The following is a 17031-nucleotide window of genomic DNA, read 5'->3' as shown; positions in this document are numbered from 1 at the left end:
CGTTCAGCATGTTGCTGATTAATTAATCGAATCTCAGAGATCATTGAAGAAGGGTCTTGACTCAAAACATCACCTATTCATGTTCTCCAGAGATCCTGCCATACTTGCTGAGTTACTGAAGCACTGAGTTACTGAAGAGTTACTGTGTCCTTTTGTGAATCAATCCTATGTCTATAGGTATATGACAGAGCATATCAACTGGTTGCCTTGTGACATCATTTGGAAATGTGAACACTCAGGAACAAACGAGTCTGCGGAAAGTGGTCAACATTGACTTCTCCACCATCGAAGGGATCTACGGGAAGCGCTGCCTCAATAAGGCAGCTAATATCATCGAAGACCCGAACAATCCTGACCATGCTCTCATCTCACTGCTATCATCAGGCAGAAGGTACATCTTCCCATTACATTCTTGAACCAATCCTGCACAGCAATAATCACAACCATACATCAGTACCAAACTATTGTGGACATTGTACATATAAGAAGGGTAAGGATAGAAAGGTCAGTATGCAAATGGTAAGGAAAGTTAAAAGGGTTAGCAACAGAGAAATCCAACAGGACTTGGCAGGGTGCAAGTGTTAATGAAACAGTCACCTTATTTGCGCTAGGTCTCACCAATGTAAAAGAGGCCACATCAGGCATGACAAATGCAGGTGGTTTGAAGAGGTGCATGTAAATCTGTCTCACATGGAAGAGCTGTTAGGGTTCCCTGGATGGAAGTGAGAGGGGAGGTGTTGGAACAGATTTTCAGCAGTTGCAGGGGAAAGTACCCAGGGAGGGTGTTGGTTGGGTGGGAAGGGATGAGTGAGGAGGGAAGGGAAGTGGTCTCTATGGAAAGCAAAACGTGGTGGGGATAAGAAGATGGGACTGATGGTTGAAGGTGGCGGAGATAACGGTGAAAATGTTGGATGTGGAGGCTAGTGGGGTGAAAGGTGAGGACCAAAGGAACTTCATCCTTGTTCCTTCTAGGGGAGGGAGAAGTAAGACCAGAAATGTTGGACAGAGGGAAAACATGGTTGAGGGCTCTATAAACAACAGCAGGGGAAAACCACATTTATTGAAGGAAGATGCCATCCTGCATGTCCTACAGTGCAGAGCATTCGTTTTGGGAGCAGATGCAGCAGAGACGGAGAAATTGAGTGTAAGGGATGGCGTCCACACAAGAGGCAGAGTGGGAGGAGGTGTAGTCAAAGTAAGTGGGAGTCAGTAAGTATGTTTGTAATAGAAGCTGTGATGGAAGCTGAGATCGTGAAAGGTGAGAGAGGTGTTTGCGATCGTCCAAGTGTATTTGAGGGCAGGGTGGAAGTTAGTAGAAACATAGAAAGCATAGAAACATAGAAAATATTGTGTAGGAGGAGGCCATTCGGCCCTTCGAGCTAGCACCGCCATTCATTGCGATCATGGTTGATCGTCCCCAACCCGTGCCTGCCTTCTCCCCATATCCCTTGATTCCACTAGCCCCTAGAGCTCTAGTAATGTTGATGAAATAAATGCCTTCTGCATGGGTGTAGGACGTATGCCCGATGCAGTCGTTGATGTAGCAGAGAAAGAATTGGGGAAATTGTGCCAAGGTATGCTTGTAACCAGGAGTGTTTAACGTACCCCAAACAAAGACAAGCATAGCTGGGGCCCATATGAGTGTCCATCGCTACATTTTTGATGAAGAAATTGAAAGGAGTCAGAAGAGCAGTTATTGAGGGCAAAGCTATGTTCTGCCAGGGGGAGGAAGAAACTGAAAGCTCTGAGGCCTTCCTGGTAGGGAATGGTTGTATAAAGGGATTGGATGTCCATGGTAAAGATGAAGCGATGAGGGCCTTGGAATTGAAAGTTATTGAAGTGTTGGAAAGCATGTGAGGTGTCTTCTATATAGGTTGGAAGGGACAGGACCAAGGAGAGATGGGCAAGAGAGAAATTAACTATATGGTGTGTACAATGGGGCAGGAGCAGCAGAAACAATGCGACTGCCAGGGAAATAATGCATGTTGAATTTATGAAGGAGATAGAAACATGCATTGTGGAGTTGGGGAACTATAAAGTTGGAGGGGAAATAGCCGGCGATGGGATGGTCTAGGCGATAGTGTTTATCTGTGGGGTCATGGTCAAGAGTTGGGTATGATGAGGTGTCTGAGAGCTGTCCTCTGGCCTCAGTATGATTTTTTTAAAATAACACAATGTTTCTTTGGAACACAATGATTGCATTGTAGGAGAACAACCTGCCAGATTTTTCAACATATTTCTTACTACTAAAGACATTTTGAATATTACTATTACAATTGCAATGTTCCTTTGGCAAATTACTTTGAAACCTCTCGATACCAGGCTCTACCACTAAATTTAACATTGATAATATCTATTTAGGATAACAACCTCTCAGACAATAATTCCACAGCTCCTCGCCCAAGTCTCCCTCCACCCCTCTGCCCCCTTCTGACTCCAGCCCTCACCCCTGTTGTGTCTTCACTCTTTCTGATGCAGAATGGTCGGTCTAAGCTTCTCCCCTGCCCACAAGCAGGCCGGAGCCTTTGACTTACCTAAGTTCAAGGCTCAGCTCCAGGCCAAGAGCCTCCATGTTGTCAACCTCAACACCTTGAGATGTCCGGCAGGGATGGGCCCATTCCAGACTGCAGGAGTAGTTTCTGAGGGACTCGCTGAAGCTTGCTGAACCCCATGGCAAGTCTCTATGGAGGAGGACCGTAGTCTAAGGACCTTCCACAGCAGAACATTGGGAGGTGGGGCTTTGAGGAGACGCCCTTCAAACGGGAGGGGATAAAAACTGAGGGGGCTACATGGATACTTGGTATAAAGATAGTCTGTGAACATCACCAAATATAACACTAATTAATGTGTTCTGAGAATGTTGGAAAAGTTTTCGCTCTATTCTTGTTTTGCTTATATTTTTTATTATTCTGAATAAAGTTTATTTTTGGAAAGAAAATGTGGGCTGACTCTTCTTCTGACTCCTTGGACCTACTCCCCCCCCCCCCCCCCCCCCCCCCCCCCCCCCCCCCCCCCCCACGCACACCCTTCCAACATGGAACATCTATGATGTTATTTCCTCCTTTGTAAAGCACACTTCTCCCACTACCCTCCATCCGTGCATCACTCCTCACATCCCCCTCCTGTCTTAGCCTTCACCATCTCTCCACAGTCCCTCGCCCAAGCCTCTGTGCCCTCCCCCTCTCATCAGAGCCCTCACCCCTGTTGTGTTTGCTCCCTCCTCCCTGCCCCCCCCTCTTTCCAATACAGAACTGTCAGTTCCCAATAGAGGCCTTACATTTGTACCCTTATGCCCCCACCTCAGCGAGTTCCTGGCACGCCTCTGGGCCTTTTCCTATGAGAATGAGTCCTCACTAGCCAGTGATAACTCCTTCTCCAACATTCTTCCTCCACCTCTTGGACTCCTCTTGCCGGCCTTCTACCCTCTCTGGACCTTTTTATTTTGGACGTCTTTATTCCACCACCTCTGAATGTACAGCCCTCTGCTCACTTTACAACAATCCTGACATTATCATTAAACCCGCCGACAAAGAAGGTGCCGTTGTCGTCTGGCGAGCGACACAGATGTCGTCTGGCGAGCGACACAGATGTCGGGCTTGCCAGACGACAATGGCACCTTCTTTGTCAGCGGGTGCTGAGGCCAGGTGCCAGCTCTCGGACACCTTCTCATGCCTACCCTTTGATCATGACCCCGTAGATGAACACCAGTCCATTATCACCCAGCCTATCTCTGATTTCGGCACATCCGACAACTGCCCTCCACAGCCTCCAGCCCCAGCCCCGCACCGACTGCTTCTGCCTCAACCCCAAATCCACAACCAGAACTGCTCTGGCAGACCCGTTGTTTCTGCCTGATCCTGCCCCACTGAACTCATCTCTACATACCTAGATGTCAATCTGTCCCCCCTTGTCCAATCCCTTCCCACCTACGTCTAAGAAACTCTTTAATAACCTTGTTTCCAGGCCCACATTTACTGATCTTTACCATGGAAATCCAGTCATCCTTCACCTCCATCCCCACCAGGAAGGTCTCAAGGCCCTCTGTTTCTTCCTTGAATAAAGACCCAACCAATTTCTCTCTACTAACACTCTCCTCCTTCTAGCGGAGCCTATCCCCACCCTCACAACCTTTTTGACTCCTCTCACTTTCTTCAAGGTAAAGGTGGCGCCTTGGGCACTCACATGGGTCCCAGCTATGCCTGCCTTTTTGTAGATTAAGTCGAACAGTCCTTGTTCAACTCTTTCTTTGCTATTTCGATGACTGCATCGGGGCTGCCACCTGTGCAGAACTCATGAACTTTATTAACTTAACCACTAACATCCACCCTACCCTCAAGTTCACCTGACTCTGACAAATCTCTCCCGTTGATCACTCTGTCTCCAGCATAGGAGACAGACTATCAACTTACGTCTACTACAAACCTACTGACTCCCACAGTGCCTCGTGCTATCCCCTACTCTCAGTTCCTCCGTGTCCACCGCATCTGTTTCCAAGATGAGGTTTTCCACACAAGGACATCCGAGGTACTCGTTCTTTAGTGTATCTGGTTCCCCCCTTCTGTCATACATCACACATCTCTCGTCTGTGTCCCATAGTTCACGCTCCCCCTACCCCTACCCCCAGATGCAATAAGCTCCACAGGTCCTCATCGTTCACCCCACCAGCCTCCGCATCCAACGTCATCCTCTGGCATTTCCTTCACCTCCATCGTCATCCCACCATTAATCACACCTTGCCATCTCGACCCCTTTCCGCCTTCCACAGAGACTGCTTTCTCCACAACTCATTGTTTCACATCCCTTTCCACCAAACCACCCCCACCCCAGGAAACTCCCCCTACATCCGTAGCCAATGCAACACCTGACCTTGTACCTCCTCCCTTAACTCTATCCTCTAGACTGACTGTCCTTCCAGGTGAGACAGACGTTGACTTGCACATTCTCTAACCTCATCTACTGCATCTAACCTCATCTGGCGTTCACGATGTGGCCTTCTGTACATCAGCGAGACCAAGTGTAGACTCGCAAACTGTTTTGCTGAACACTTACGTCCGGACCGCCAATCGGACCGACTGATATTTAGTCGAGGACTCGGTAGGAGGAGACGTTCTGAGGTAACAAATGACTTGGCGCAAACTATTTGTTTGCTAAGAAGGTTGTAGCGCCAAGAAGCGAGTGAATCGGTACTCTTTCCACCAAACATGCCATCGCCTTGCTCCCTAGGTCCTCTATGACATTGTTTGTTTGATTTGGGAGCAGAAACGCATTTTGCAAAAAGTCAGCGTTTCGGAAACTTGTGAATGGTGAATCGACCATCCAGACCTGTGCCAATGCGTTTCTGCTTCCAAATCAAACAATGTCATAGAAATGTGCGAAGATGTATTGCATCCTGTGAAAGCGTGAATAAACAGCAACTGAGAACACAAATCACTATCCAATACTTGTTTCATCTCGATGATGTAGTACACCTTAGGAACTGTGGACTTGTCAGAACGAAAAAAGAGGCCCTTATTGTTCGACGTCTCAGCATAGTGGAGAAGAAGAATGAGTAAGATTGTATCCTCCCCTATCAAGGTCATGGGCTGATGTTGTGACGCCTTAATTGCAGCCTTGACAATGTCTACGTCTGCATCCCCTGATGCATTGATAGCAATGCAACCCTGCTTCTGCAGTTTCTCAGTTACAAGATCATTAAGTCCTTGTCTGTTACAAGGTCTGGAAAGGAAATCATCCTTTCTTCCCACAAGCTCAGTTTTTGAATTGAAGTTGATGATCGGGTGGGTGTTTTTCCCACATCGCTGATGCGTATTGTCTTTGATGGAAGGACCTTTGAGAAATATAAAAGTGGATAAGTCTCCAGGTCTGGACAGGATATTCCCTAGGACATTGAGGGAAGTTAGAGTAGAAATAGCAGGGGCTATGACAGAAATATTTCAAATGTCATTAGAAACGGGAATAGTACTGGAGGATTGGCGTATGGCGCATGTTGTTCCATTGTTTAAAAAGGGGTCTAAGAGTAAACCTAGCAATTATAGACCTGTTAGTTTGACGTCAGTGGTGGGCAAATTAATGGAAAGGATACTTAGAGATAATATATATATATAAGCATCTGGATAAACAGGGTTTGATTAGGAACAGTCAACATGGATTTGTGCCTGGAAGGTCATGTTTGACTAATCTTCTTGAATTTTTTGAAGAGGTTACTCGGGAAATTGATGAGGGTAAAGCAGTGGATGTTATATATATGGACTTCAGTAAGGCCTTTGACAAGGTTCCTCACGGAAGGTTGGTTAAGAAGGTTCAATGGTTGGGTATTAATGGTGGAGTAGCAAGATGGATTCAACAGTGGCTGAATGGGAGATGCCAGAGAGTAATGGTGGATGGTTGTTTGTCAGGTTGGAGGCCAGTGACTAGTGGGGTGCCACAGGGATCTGTGTTGGGTCCACTGTTGTTTGTCATGTACATCAATGATCTGGATGATGGTGTGGTAAATTGGATTAGTAAGTATGCAGATGATACTAAGATAGGTGGGGTTGTGGATAATGAAGTAGATTTTCAAAGTCTACAGAGAGATTTATGCCAGTTGTAAGAGTGGGCTGAAAGATGGCAGATGGAGTTTAATGCTGATAAGTGTGAGGTGCTACATCTTCGCAGGACAAATCAAAATAGGACGTACATGGTAAATGGTCGGGAATTGAAGAATGCAGATGAACAGAGGGATCTGGGAATAACTGCACAGTTCACTGAAAGTGGAATCTCATGTAGATAGGGTGGTAAAGAAAGCTTTTGGTGTGCTGGCCTTTATAAATCAGAGCATTGAGTATAGAAGTTGGGATGTAATGTTAAAATTGTGCAAGGCATTGGTGAGGCCAATTCTGGAGTATGGTGTACAATTTTGGTCACCTAATTATAGGAAGGATGTCAACAAAATAGAGAGAGTACAGAGGAGATTTACTAGAATGTTGCCTGGGTTTCAGCAACTAAGTTACAGAGAAAGGTTGAACAAGTTAGGGCTTTATTCTTTGGAGCGCAGAAGGTTAAGTGACTTGATAGAGGTCTTTAAAATGATGAGAGGGATAGACAGAGTTGACGTGGATAAGCTTTTCCCACTGAGAGTAGGGAAGATTCAAACAAGGGGACATGACTTGAGAATTAAGGGACAGAAGTTTAGGGGTAACATGAGGGGGAACTTCTTTACTCAGAGAGTGGTGGCTGTGTGGAATGAGCTTCCAGTGAAGGTGGTGGAGGCTGGTTTGTTTTTATCATTTAAAAATAAATTGGATAGTTATATGGACGGGAAAAGAATGGAGGGTTATGCTCTGAGCGCAGGTATATGGGACTAGGGGAGAATACGTGTTCGGCACGGACTAGAAGGGCCGAGATGGCCTGTTTCCGTGCTGTAATTGTTATATGGTTATAACCATCAAAGAATACGGTTGCTTTACCATAATGGCGTATGGTAAAGTCGGCGTACGAGTTTGCAATGTCACCATAACTGTCACCCTTTTCCATGGCAGGCGATGAAGCAGAGAGTCACCGTCAAGGACATAATGTTCAGTTGGTGGGATAGAATCAATGACAGTTTTGTTTGATTCCTTGCTTGAAAGCTCAGCGACTGCATGTGCTAGTTGGGGCTTGTAGGCTTTACGAAAGATTTCTTTAACTTCAAATAGGGATGTAGGTAATGGGCTTAGCTCATAGCTCATTACATCTTCCAGTGAAAGGTCTCTGGTTTTGGACACAAATAAAAATCGTTGGAACAGCAGAGCAGGATCAATGGTTCGGCGTTGGGCAATTTTGATGTTGGACTCGTCTGCAAGGGTTTTTGCGCGGTCTTTCCATTTGAACGAGATCCCAAAAACTGTTTTTCCAACCATTTTTTCAATGATCTCGCGCCCAACATTCTCGAATCCATGCACATTCACATCCTCTTTGGCGACACCAGTAACAATGTTTCTCAGAGATGGGTCTGAAGAGAATGGCGTGCAAGTGGAACGTTTTTCCTTGATCTTTTCCAAGTCAGAGTGATCTCGTTTCATCTTGCTTCTGTTGATTCTCGGTGTTGCTCGCTGGTCGTGTAGGTGAGATCATTGAATTCCTGCATGGTGTTGTCGTACTCTGATGTGATGGGTGTGAACATGGTCCACAACGCGCACATTTCTTTGGTCATTCCACTTCCATGCATCAATCCTGTACTACTCTTCAAGGACCGCATCAATATCTGCTCGATGACAAGGTCAGAGCTAAGGCCTGCCCAGAACTGGTTGTTCTAGTGGATCACATGGAAACCCTTGGAAAATTTGACATATACATCAGGATGTCTGGTCTCGGGTTGGCACATTTCTTGGATATAGAAATATGCAGAGTTCAGATAGTTGTAATGCCCAGCTGCGGCAAATATTGGCAGGCAGTCTGACACTGCGCGCATGTGCAGCATCCAAGATCATGTGCGATCTGCTTTGATCGAATCTCAGGCAGTCAGCAGCATTCTCTGATAGTTTATCCACATTTGACTTTTTTTACCTTGTGCTAAGTTCTGCCTTCTTTGTGTCAATCTTTTCTTTGATTTGGATTAACATGTCCGATGCTACAGCACTCTCCAAAGTCGTTTCTTTCTCCACCAAGGATGAGTATGTTTCTCCCGCTTGGTCTATCAATGACTGGAACTGTGAGTCATCCTTCAGCAGATCTGTCACAACCAGGTGATTGAGACATCTGTCCACCAGCAGATGTCCACGGAAAGCTCTTTGCACTGATTTTCCAGTCATCATATGCTGGACGGCATTTTCACCATAGACAACTTCCATAATAACAATAACAATTTCATTCAAGAGCATATTTCAAATTCACAACATGGGCATAGTTATACTGTAGTTCCTATTACCTGATTTTCATGTGTCATGTTTGTTTTTATGAGGCAGACCTATACTTGCACTGGAAAATATTCCTTTTTATGCTAATATTGCACATAAAATGGATCTTGGACGTCATCTTGAAAATTAGACCTTTCCAGTGGTCTAAAGCGGCCTTTTCACGGGGCGACTTGACGCAAGAGTTAACCAGAGTTTAACATCGTGGGAACCTCGTGCGGTAACAGTACGACATTCGTGGACCACCGTGGACCACCGTGGACCACCGTAGCGCTAACGGCAGGTAATCGTGTAACTTGGTGACTCGGGAGAAAATTCAAGCAAGTTTGAATTTCTCCAAGAGTGACTTGTACACTTGTGGTTGAGCATTGCAACATTATATGAACGTAGTGGCCAGTGCGATATCCGTAATAACTCTTGCGGTTACCGTGGGAACTCCTGCGGACGGTGAACCCGGAAGCTGGACAGAGGGGACAGAAGGTTAGTAATAATTGTCTTCTGTGGGATTGAATTTAAAAAATAAAGATTTGCATCCGCATATGGACATCAACTTATTCATGAGTTATGTTAATGAGTTTCCAGAAAATAACTATAATCTTTAAAAGGGACTTTAAAAGGGACTTTACTGAAAGGTCCCGCATTTTTATGGTCCGTGAGAATTTTTTAACATGTACTTCTTTGAGAGATACAGCTCGGAGTCCTCGCCGACTAGCGATCGATGCCTTTCCGAAGCAGGGTCCGGAACGCTACCAATCAATGTTCTCCAGAGACCCGTGTAAGGAGTGAACTGCACATGCTGGTTTAAACCGAAGACAGACACAAAACGCTGGAGTAACTCAGCGAGACAAGCAGCATGTCTGGAGAAAAATAGCTGATGTTTCGGGACGAGACACATCTTCAGACTCAATTCCGATTAGGATGTCTGAAGAAGGGTTCCGATTCGAATCGCCACCTATTGTTTTTCTCCAGAGATATCGAGACCCTTCTGATATGCTGCCTGTCCCGCTGAGCTACATGTTGTGTCTATCTTCGTTTTAATCCAGCATCTGCAGTTACTTCCTGGCCGAACCCGATTGAAAGATGAGAGGCTGGGCGATAGAGCATTGTGTGTGACAAGGATCAGGCTTCAGTAAGCAAAGTAAAGAGAGGTGGCAACGTTATGGAAATGAAGCGGGTAATCCGAGTGATGGCGAGACGGCATCCTCTAATGTGTCGGAAAGAACTGTAGATGTTGGTTTGCGCCGATGATAGACACAGTAATACTGGAGACAGACATAAAATACTGGACGGGCAGCATCTGGATAAAAGGAATGGGTGACGTTTCGGGACGAGACTCTGAAGAAGGGTCTCGAACCGAAACGTCACACATTCCTTCTCTCCAGAGATGCTGCCCGTTCCGCTGTGTTACTCCAGCATTTCGTGTCTATCTTCCGTATGCTCTGTGATGGTCATCTCGGAGTCAAGGGGCAACTCGGGTCTGTAGACACGAGGAACTGCAGATGCAGGAATCACGAGCAAAACACAGAGCGTTGGACGAGCCTGACCCTTTGAGTTCCTCCATCACTTTGTGTTGAAGTCAGGTCTGGACATTGCTTGGCTCAGTCTCAGGCGCCGGCTAACTAGGAAGGTCGAGTCAAAGTCCAGCACTAACACTCAAGAAATAACGTTTGCGGCCTGATGTTCCCAATATTTAATTGAAATCATTAATAAAGTAAATAAATAGATACCGGTCTAATCAGTATCTACGGGATTGGACAGGCTAGATGCAGGAAGAATGTTCCCGATGTTGGGGGAGTCCAGAACCAGGGTCACAGTTTTACAGTCTACCGTGGGAACTCTTTAACTCAGTAAAGTAAAGTAAAGTAGCCTTTATTGTCATATCAGCGCACAGGCAGCAGTTGATTGTTGCTCTATTCAGTTTCCCAGGGGGTCGGGACAGGACTGGAGTTGGGAGGGAAAGGTGGGGGAGTCGAGGGAGAGGAGGGGGAGACAGATGGGGGTGTCTTCATTTACTGGCGGCGGGTGTCTGTCACTGAAACAGGCAGGTGAGATTTCACATCCACCTTGTGTGTGCCTCTCTCTCTCTCTTCCTCCCTCCCTCTTACACAGGCTGAGAGACTCTGCCTCCGTGAGTGTACGTCTCTTTCTCCCCCTCTCCCACACACGGTAAGACCGAGGTACTGTGCTCAGTCCATCTGTGTCTCCCACATACACAGTAAAACATGTCTCCAAATGAGCCAATTCAACCAAGGGAGGATATTTATAGTGTGTGAAAAAAAAGTTACATCATTTGTGTCACGTGTAGTTCACGATGTTCATTCAAGATTTAACGCGAAAGCTCGGGAGACGGACAAGTCACTCGCACAAATAACAGAAATGCCGAGTACCGTGGGAACTCTTTATCTACCCCCCGTTATATCGTGCGAGACTCGTGCTGGACCACGACCACTTCACTCTGGTGACATCTTGCGTCAACTCGCCCCGTGAAAAAGCCCCATAACTGTGGTAGACTTTTGGTATGTTATTAAGCACATTTGATACCACAAAAAACCGTTGAGAAACCTTTTGTAGCAATTTTTTTAGGGTAAGGTGGGTTTTTGTCATACATGCAGCTGGATCTCCCAGTTGCTAATCATTTTAAGTCCCCTTCCCGTATTGACCTTTCGGTCCTGTGCCTCCTACATTGTCAGAATGAGGCCACATGCATATTTTGCTTGGGCAGTGTAATTACCTGACTCGCACACAGGTAAAGATGTAAGCATCTTTAATAGACATTCCAGTGTCAGATATGCAGTACATTATACGTTCAGTCTGCTGCATCTACTGAATGTAATAAACTAGTTCTTACACTATAAAGCATGCACTTGGCGGGGTTATTACTACTAGCCAATCTACATCTCTTCTCATAGAACTGAAAAGCAACTAAGGCACTTTAAACAATAAGCTGAGGGAATATAGTAAGCTTAAACAAAATCGCCGTATCTAGTGGGTGGCCTACTAACCCACCCGGCCCTCGTGCGGTAAGTAGCCGTCTCATCCCCCTTTCTTTCCGAAAAGATGGGGACTGGGGTTGGTAATGCCGTTGGTGACCTGATGGGCTTGTGGGGAGAGGACGCCACGGGGGAACCGGGGGTAGACCGACGAGGGGAGCCCGGGGCACCGGTTACAACAGAAAACGCAGGGGCAGACCGACGCGGAGAGTGTGTGGTCTTAGTCACAACAGGTGATGGGACGGCTGCAACAGGCGTCGGTGTAAACACGAATCGGGGAGGTCATCAGGACCCGCAGGCGTTAGACGAGGTTCCTTCACTGGAAGGAGATGTTGACGGTTGCGTCTGTAGAGGAAACCGCTTTTGCGTGTCGCGTTTAAACTGCACTCGCTTTTGTATCGCTGTGGGAGAGCGGACCTGCGGCTGCAGCTGCAGCTGTTGCTTGGAGACAGGCAGTGGTGGACGCATCTGATGAGACATTAGCCGCTGGTCGGGGGAGCCGAGAACGCTGTCCCTTGAAATGTTCCGCAGGTTGAGTAGGTCCAGGTTGACTAGGATTTTGCTAGATAGGAGCGCTCCATAAGTTGTTTAGCACTCCGAACAGCACGCTCGACAAGTCCATTGGACTGTGGGTATTCTGGGCTGCTGGTGACGTGTTGAAAGTTCCACCGTATGGCAAAGTTCTTGAATTTCTGACTGGTGAATTGCCTTCCATTGTCAGTTTGAAGGCGGACAGGTGCCCCATGCATGGACTGGTGGATTGATAGTTTTTGCATCACTGTCTCGGAGGTGATCGTTGGGAGTAGGTCAATTTCGAACCAGCGCGAGTAGGAGTCCACCAAAACAAGGTAGTGTTTCCCGTGTCATTCAAAGATGTCAGCGGTCAATGAAGACCACGGAAGGGAGGGAGCTGGCTGAGGCAGGAGGGGTTGCTTCTGCTGGTGTGGTGTCAGGCTGTTGCAGATGGGCACGATTCGGTCTTTTCGTGTATGAACCTTGTCATCCCGGGCCAGTAGATCATGTTCTGGGACCGTTTTAGAGTGGCCTCCGTGCCGGGGTGGCCTCTGTGGATATCGCCATAGTACTCACCCCGTAGAGTGGGAGGGATGACTGCCTTATGGCCTTTGATGATTATTCCGTCATGTAGCACTAGTTCATCACGAACCAGGATGTAGGGTCGTATTTCAAACGTGGTGCTTGACTGTTTGTTGGGCCATCCGTTCCTTATGACGGTGGTTAGCAGTTGCGAAGTCTTGTCCGCAGCTGTGTGTTCAGCAAGGCAACTTAGATGATCAGTGGGCACGAACAAGACCTTCAGGAATGAGAATTCGTCTTGTTCGATGGGGTGGTGTTCGCTGGTAGTGCGCAGGGCTCTGGAAAGCGTGTCTGCAATGTGCATGTCTTTACCTTTTTTGTATTCAATGCGGAAGTCGAACCGCTGTAGCTGCATCATCATGCTTTGTAGACAAGCCGGGCCAGCGTGGATGGGCTTGTTCAGGATGGTGACTAGTGGCTGATGGTCAGTTTCAACAGTGAAAGTTTTGCTTTAAAATTAAGTCCTTAAATTTTCAATTTAAAATGAAGTGCTTAAATTTTGAACAGGCAAAAACAACGGTGAGCAGTTCCTTTTCAATTTGGGCATAGCATTGTTCAGTGTCTGTTAGGGTTTGTGATGCATAGGAGACAGGCATCACTTCACCGTCGGTGGCTGTTTGTAGGCATGCTGCGCCTAGCCCGTACTGGGATGCATCGCAGGTGATGGTGATCGGCAGCTTGAGGTTAAAGTACGCCAGTGTTGGTGCGCTGGCTAGCTGGAGCTTGAGCGGCTCGAAGACTCTTTGGTGTTGTGGGTACCAGGACGATGCATTGTCCTTGTGAGTCAGTTGTCGCAGGGGGGCAGAAAGGTCGTTGAGGTTGGGAATACATTTGCCCAGATAGTTCACCATACCGAGGAACCATTGCAAACTGGTGACGTTGGTTGGAACTGGCCGTTCGTTAATGCTGCAGTCTTTAACAGATCAGGTTTTAATACATTGCTGGTAAACACATGGCCGACGTAAGTGACTTCCGGAACCCGGAATTTGCACTTGAGTGGGTTGGGTTTAAGGTTAATGTCTCTGGCACGGTTTAGTATCTTCTTCAGGTTGGCGTCATGCTTGGCTAAATCACGGCCATAGGCTAGGATATCATCACCAATGATGGCACATGGATATTCTGCAAGCAACAGTTCCATTGCGCGTTGGAAGACTTCGCTGGTTGAGTTGATGCCGAAGGGCATTCTTAAAAATCTGTAGCGGCCAAATGATGTAGCAAAAGTCGTCAGAGCAGATGATGCACGGTCCAATGGTATTTGCCAGAAAGAGCTTTTGGGATCGAGGACCGAGAATACCGCAGCTTTTCCAATTTGCGCAGCCACGTCCTCAGTTGTTCTCATCAGGTAATGCAGGCGTTTGATTGCTGTGTTTAGATCTTTGGGGTTGATGCAGACCCGCAATTCTTCTTTGTTTTTCTTGGTGGTTACGACCATAGTGGAGACCCAATCAGAGGGTTCGCTGACCTCGGCAATAACTCCAATGGAGACCTTACATTTTAGTTCAGTATGTATTCTTTCCTGCATGGCATGGGGAACCCGGTGGGGTGCGTGAACCACTGGTGTAACTGCAGGATCTACGGTGATTCTGTACGTTGTGGGCAGCTAGCCAAGTTTGTCATCGAACAGGTCTGTATACTGGGACAGCAACAGAGTTTGTGAACAGCACGTACAAAATAGACCAGTCCTAAGTCATGGCATGCACTGATGCCAAGCGGGGTTTCAGAGTTAGGTTGAACGATATAAAACATCAGGTTTTTGTTTGTTCATTGACAGTGCATTTCAAATCAGCTTTCCCCAGCGGGCGTAAAACTTCCCCTCCGTAGGCATGTAGCGTGGAGGAGTCCTTTTTCATTTGCTCCGTGCTCCTAATCTTGTTGAACTCTCTAAGTGACATTACGTTGACCTTTGCACCCGTGTCCACTATGGCGATTAGGGCCTTGTTGTTTATCACCATGGTCACTGCTGGGTCCAGCAGTTTGCCTGAGGAGCGTGGGAGAGATAGTACTGCTGAGTCGTTGTCTGTGTTATCGGAATCATTCCCGTGGGAAGCATCGTCGTGTTCTTGGGAGTCAGAGTAAGACAGATCTTGTTGAAGCAGGTGCAGATTTGTCCTTGAAGTATTGTTCCCACGAGACCGACAACACATCGCAAAATGATTAAGCTTCTTGCAGTTGTGACAAACTTTCCTATGGGCTACGCAGAACTGGCGCCCTCTAGAGTGGAAGTAATTGCATTTGGGGTATCTCGTGGCAGGCACATTAGAACTTTTCCGAGGCACATTTGAAACATTGTGGGGAGAGTAGTTAGCAAGATTAACGTGTTGCTGTTGTGGGCTGGCAGGTACAAAGTCTGCGAGCGGGGCCACGACCTCTGCCATGCATCATGAATGAATGGCTTGTTCTAAAGTCAATTCAGCGTTTCAAAGCAGTTCAGCTCTTAGCTTGCGATCACTCATTCCCCCCAAGTACTAACTCATTAGTCATTTCTTATCAAGTACTAACTCATTAGTCAACTAACGGAAGTGGCACTGTGTAGCCATGTGTATCGTAAGTAACTGATGAAGCGTTCGACAGGTTCGATGACCTGCTGCTGTGGGGCGAAAAACCTTGTTCTCTCAAGGATGCGATTAGAGGGCAGGTCGCACAACTCACTAAGTTTTCTGAGTAAGACAGTTGGATTGTCGATAGTTTCAGCGGGCACTAGGACCTGGCTATTAGCGTCGTTGATTGCTGGGGCAAACTTGAAGTTATCTGCACGGATCATTGCCTCTGGACCCGCTTGATTGCGCAGTAGTGATGCCTTCAGATCATTGGGGTCATTCCGGTGAACGATGCGAATATAATGAGCATAGTCACGTTCAAACATGTGCCATCGCTCGACTATGTCAGTCAAACACAAGGGGACTCGGCTTTCGACAGGAGTTGGCCATAACGTTGAAAAATTACAAAGTAAAACTGATAAAGAAAATAAATCGCGGTAAACAAGCGGAGTGGGTTAGAACCACTTTTCTGACACCATGTAATTACCTGACTCGCACACAGGTAAAGGTGTAAGCATCTTTAATAGACATTCCAGTGTCAGATATGCAGTACATTGTATGTTCAGTCTGCTGCATCTACTGAATATGATAAACGATTTCTTACACTATAAGCATTGAACTAGGCGGGGTTATTACTAGTAAGCATTCTGATTGGCTAACATGCAATAGCCAATCTACAGGCAGCTTATAACACAGCAGTATTAATGTTGAATTCCTTAATTTTAGGTAACTTCTTCTACAAACACTCCTCTCCACCTTGCTGCCCCCACCCCCTCCTTACCCACTTTCCCCCCCCACTAAAAGTCAGTTAACCAGTTCCTCAGTTCGCAACGATGTATCCCACTTGGGATCACACTGTCCCTGGCCACCAGGCCGCTTATCAGGGAACCTCCCTGCCTGAGGTCATATGTCGCCTGCCCTGGTTTGTCCAGGTCATTTCTTGCTTCCAGTCTCCCCCCATCAGTCTGAAGAAGTATTCAGCATGAAATGGCACTTATCTATTTTCTCCAGAGATGCTGCCTGACCAGCTCAGTTACTCCTGTATTTTGTGTATATCTCTCCCACAATGTCAGCAAGATGAAGAAACTAGTTATCGACTTCAGGAAGCGTGGCGATGTACATGCCCCTATCAGTATCTCTGGTGTCGAAGTGGAAAAGAGAGCTTCATGTTCTTTGGAATTAATATTACCAACAATCTGCAGAGGCACCAACGCCTCTCTCTATTTCCTTAGAAGACTGAAATGGAGTCTAATCCATCAAACCGATCAGACTCCCCACCATTGACTCCATCTACACTTCACGCTGCCTTGGAAAAGCAGCCAACATAATCAAGAACTTGTTCCCTAGTCCCATTGGCAGAAGATACAAAAGCTTCAAAGCGCATGCCACCAGATTCAGGACCAGCTTCTTTCCCTCTGTTATCAAGGCTCTGAACACTCCTTCCATAAGGTAGGGTACGGTCTGAGTCCCATCTACCCAATTTCGGACATTGGACTTTCATCAATAAATCTGATGATTCGCAATGCTGAGTACTATATT

General features: G+C 46.8%; 1 protein-coding gene and 1 long non-coding RNA gene across 6 annotated transcripts in view; both read left to right on the top strand.

Annotated features, from left to right (window-relative positions):
• fam184a (family with sequence similarity 184 member A) overlaps positions 1 to 17031 on the top strand; it is a 146051-nt gene that overhangs the window by 6870 nt on the left and 122150 nt on the right. The gene's annotated exons all lie outside the window — the stretch shown is intronic.
• LOC116973269 lies at positions 33 to 16073 on the top strand. Its single transcript, XR_004412028.1, has 3 exons — positions 33 to 1105; positions 13765 to 13767; positions 16059 to 16073. It is a non-coding gene; the product is annotated as an uncharacterized LOC116973269 (long non-coding RNA).

Source organism: Amblyraja radiata, chromosome 5 (assembly GCF_010909765.2).
Source record: "Amblyraja radiata isolate CabotCenter1 chromosome 5, sAmbRad1.1.pri, whole genome shotgun sequence".
Lineage (NCBI taxonomy): Eukaryota > Metazoa > Chordata > Chondrichthyes > Rajiformes > Rajidae > Amblyraja > Amblyraja radiata.
Note: the sequence above shows the minus strand (reverse complement) of the source record. Positions and strands in the feature narration are given on the sequence as shown.